The sequence below is a fragment of the Melopsittacus undulatus genome, chromosome Z (genome assembly GCF_012275295.1).
Source record: "Melopsittacus undulatus isolate bMelUnd1 chromosome Z, bMelUnd1.mat.Z, whole genome shotgun sequence".
NCBI classification, from domain to species: Eukaryota; Metazoa; Chordata; class Aves; order Psittaciformes; family Psittaculidae; genus Melopsittacus; species Melopsittacus undulatus.
The window spans coordinates 92,755,890-92,760,760 of NC_047557.1; positions in this window are offsets into that span (position 1 = coordinate 92,755,890).

The window sequence follows — 4,871 nt, forward strand, 5'->3', positions numbered from 1 at the left end:
TGCTTTATGCTGTGCTTTTTTCTGTTGAGATCCCCCTTCAGACCTGTTTCTGTGGGAGCAGAGTATTAATGAGTTCTCTGAACAGGAGGAGTAAGTTGGCTTGCATAATCCTGTACCTCAGTGAAAACCTCCATCTTCAGAGTTTTTGTACCAGCCTTTGCTAATGCAACTCATGTCTGGACTTCAGAGCATGCACCTTGTATAAGTAAAGGGAAGTTAGTGTAGCAGATAGAGATGTGCTCATGATAGCTTACAAATAAACAGTTATGTCAGCAGAACTGCTTTTGATGTAATACATTTCATGAGAATGGGGAAACAGCTGCATGGTTTTCCCAGGCTAAGATACACAGTTTCTAATATATTTTGTGGAATGCTGTATCCAAGCAGAGCACTGGTCCCAGATTTGCAGCATTAAATTCCAAGTTACGAGAAGTTCAATGAGTAAATTGCTTTAGTGGTGCAAATGCCTCTTCTCTGCCAATATCTGAGCTAAGTTTTCTCCCTTTGTGGCTATAACAAGTTCATCTAGTAAGCATAGAAAGAGTAGACTGATTTAATTAGGATTCTGCTCATTTAATTCATGATTACTTATCTGGATGCCTATATCTTCCTCTGCACAGATTGAAGTTCTAGTTATTAATGTTTCTTGAGTCCCCCTGCTTTTGAAATACAAATCAACTAAGCTTTTGGTTTCTAAAATATGTAGTTTCTCTAGAAGTGCATCATTATGAAGCCACAAAACAATTACAATTTTAGAATTGCTGTAATGCTTTATGTAATAAATTTGTTAAAGAATTAATTGAAGTCCTTTAAGATGGGATTTAGAAAATATATTTTGAATATATGAAGAGAATTATCTATTATATTAATCTGGGAGGAAACTAAATGAAGACTTTAGACATACTGAAGTTCAGAGTGTCTTTCTTCAGAAAGACCGTAACAGTGGGTGAAATGGAAAAACAGCCTTGGAACTCTCAGGTTGACTTTGCTCTTGTGCATTTGTGATTTGGGGGGGGGGGACACGACACTTTTAAAGCAAAATATCTCCGAATCTAAATTAGAAAATCGGGATAATAAAGTTTTGGTGTGGAAAACATCTTGCTGGAAGCTCTAAGCTGCTCTTACAAGATAAATCTTTCACTGCTGTACTGTTCCAGATGGTGGTGTTAACCCTTCTGGTGCTTCAGCCATGGCAGGGTTTTGTTAGGGAAGCCTCTCAGGTATGAACCTTTGCTTAAATAAAATCATTTATTTCTGAGTCTTTGTAGGTCAAACACGTACAAGGGAAAGGCTATAGATTACTAGGTTGCTGTTCATGACCTAAACCAGACTGTTATGTGGGTCTGTATGTAGAGCAGCATGGAATATATAAATTCAGTATATAACACTAAAAGCAGAACTTGTCTGTTATTCAGTCTTTTTAATTAAAAATATATATATATATATATTCATAGGATAGAGCCAGGTTAATTCCAAAAGCACATTTGCTGGAATTCAGTTTCCCCTTCAAGGAAGCATTGACATAAAACTTCCAGACTGTGGAGAAGATAATATAAACACAAATAATGAAGGGCAATAGCCTCGACTAACGCGCTGGGACACCACATGGCCCTGGTCTCACACACATCGGCGGTTTCTGCAGTCAAATATTACTGTAGCTTACAAACAGCTTTTCCATGTAATGGGAGTTTCAGTAGTGCAGATGAGTGCAGAATCTGATCTACCATGGCTGCTTTTCTCTGGGAAAGTGAAATGAGGCGAGCTCTGACTTGCACATGTACATCAATGCCTCTTGAAACTCAAATGCTTTAAAACAGCCAAGGAAGTTAATTTTGTAAATTAAGTGCTTTACAAGTGGTAGTATAAATGTGGTGTTACAATGCTTCAAAATCATGCATGTCTCTATGAATCTTAAGTATAGGGCACCTAATTCTGCCTTTAAAAAAAGTTTCTATTTTGCCAGATACAACAATGCACACAAGAGCGTGGCGCTGACTCTGTTTACAAGTTAATGATGCAAAAGCCTTGACTTGTCAGTGTAAATTGATACGTAGCACTGCTGGCCTTGGAACAGCAATGTAATCACTTTGTGTTCCAGAATTCCTAGTCGGAGACTTCAGCTTACTTTAGGGGTCATACTGAAACCACACTAATAGTGTCGTGGAAGAGGTCTGTAAGATAATGTCGTAAACAAGAGAAGCAATTAATTTTCTCTGTTGCCTTTCTTTGCAGATTTTCAGTGTGTCAGAATCAATGTTGTTAGTTGTAACAATTTATCTAAAGAAAGAGCACCTTGACTCCCCTTTCCCTGACAAATAATTATGTTTTGGTGAAGGTCTCGGGAGAGTGAACGTTGCAGCTCCAGAAGGTAGCAGGATTGGGACCTATGACTGTTGGTAACGCTGCTTAACGTGCCATTGCAAGATGCTACATGCATTGCTTGTGATGTTCCCTTAATAATTCTTGTTTGGTAGATGATTTATTTATTATTTTTATAGGCCAAATATCTTTTAAAGAGTTACTTGCTGAATTTTTCCTAGCCAAGAGCAGTTTCATTCAGGTGTCAGGATTGTATTTATATGGGTCATGTTTTTTGTCTTTCCAGTTTTGAGTTGTCTTAATTATAATGCTCCTTCCATTCAGAACAAAAGCTGGAATAGCAGCGTCCAGCCCTGAAAGAACACAGTTGTATTTGTACACAAGAAAACTGAATTGGGTTGCACAAAGCTACCTTTGAAGTGTTTAATTTTTCAGTTATGAATATTCACTAATGAAAGTGTTGGTACATGTTTATGTAACACTTGGTGTACCTTTATGGTGCATGTAAAATGTCATCCTTGTCCAAAGCTTGCCAAAAGCCTAAAAACAAACAAACAAAAAATCCTTTAAAATGTCCAAGAAAGGTGATTGCAACTAGAAGGTGTTAGGAATAGTCTTGCATGGATATTTGCAAGAATGTGCAGTAAAATACTTTTCTTGAGAAAAGGGAGCATGTACTTGTAAATCTCTGGCACTCAGTTTGCCAGATAGACAGCGTTCCAAAAAAGAGGGACTTTCCTTTTAGATAGGGAATGAAATTGATGGCATTAGATTTAAGTTAATTGACAGAATGGAGTAAGACCACTGTAAAGATAATGGGTGGAGGTAGCTACTGAGGCTTGGATGAGGTCAGCTCTATGTATAGTTCACTGGACTCACAGCCTGAGGGACTAGAGGACAGAGCACTCTATGACTTTCATTCATTGGACCAGGTGACCGGATACAGTTTTTGTCTTGCTTTTTGTTGCTTGTTTCTCTCTGAAAGAGCCCAGCCAAGTTTTTCATCACACAGCAGCCTTTTGACTGTCCTGTGAGGCAGGCTGGGATAGGTAATGGTGAATTCCCAGCATGGTCACAGTGCAGACAGGAATGGTGGACACCTGTGGTAGGGGACCAGTGTATGCCCAGGCAGAGGCCCAGTAATTACAGTCTGTATCTGAACAGACTTAACATGCATTTTGGTTGCAGAGTAAACTTAGATGTTGCACTCAAGTTTAAATGACCATGCGTGTCTTAAATGGTAGGATGAAGGTGGGAATGAATGTTTCTTGCTGTCGCTGGTTAGTAAAAACTGTTTGATATAAATCATGTACTATTAAATTAAAATCTCTCACTTCCAGATGAATCAAATGATTACCGTTGAAGGGCTCACTGTACTGACGATGTATTAGAAGGTGAGAATGTTTGTCTCTAAATTGGAGACACATCAGTTTGAAAGGTGGACCACTTGGTGGATAAGGAGCTGGCTGGATGGCTGCACACAAAGAGTTGTGGTCAATGTCTCAATGTCCAGCTGCAGATCAGTAACGAGTGGTGTCCCTCAGGGATCGGTGTTGGGATCGGTCTTGTTCAACATCTTTGTCGGTGACATGGACAGTGGGATTGAGTGTGCCCTCAGCAAGTTTGCCAATGACACCAAGCTGTGTGGTTTGGTTGATACACTGGAGGGAAGGAATGCCATTCAGAGGGACCTTGACACACTGGTGAGGTGGGCTGATGCCAACGTCATGAAGTTTAACCATGCCAAGTGCAAGGTCCTACACCTGGGTCAGAGCAATCCCAGAAACAGCTACAGGTTGGGCAAAAAGGAAATTCAGAGCAGCCCTGTGGAGAAGGACCTGGGGGTGTTGGTCAATGAGAAAATGAACCTGAGCCAGCTTCAGTGTGCACTTACAGCCCAGAAAGCCAACTGTATCCTGGGCTGCATCAAAAGGAGCATGACCATCCGGTTGAAGGAGGTGATCCTGCCCCTCTACTCTGCTCTTGTGAGACCTCACTTGGAGCATTGTGTGCAGTTCTGGTGTCCTCAACATAAAAAGGACATGGAACTGTTAGAACAAGTCCAGAGAAGGACCACATGGATGATCAGGGGACTGGAGCACCTCCCATATGAAGACAGGCTGAGAAAGTTGGGGTTGTTCAACCTGGAGAAGAGAAGGCTGCGTGGAGACCTCATAGCATAGAAGGGGGCCTGTAAGGATGCAGGGGAGGGACTATTCATTAGGGACTGTAGTGACATGACAAGGGGTAATGGGTTTAAACTTAAACAGGGGAGGTTTAGACTGGATATAAGGAAGAAATTCTTTACTGTAAGGGTGGTGAGGCACTGGAATGGGTTGTCCAGGGAAGTTGTGAATGCTCCATCCCTGGCAGTGTTCAAGGCCAGGTTCACAGAGCCTTGGGTGATATGGTTTAGTGTGAGGTGTCCCTGCCCACGGCAGGGGGGTTGGAACTTGATGATCTTAAGGTCCTTTCCAACCCTAACTATTCTATGATTCTATGTTCAGTATTTTCAGGTGGTCTGAAAGACTTAAGTTATTGTACCGACAGGC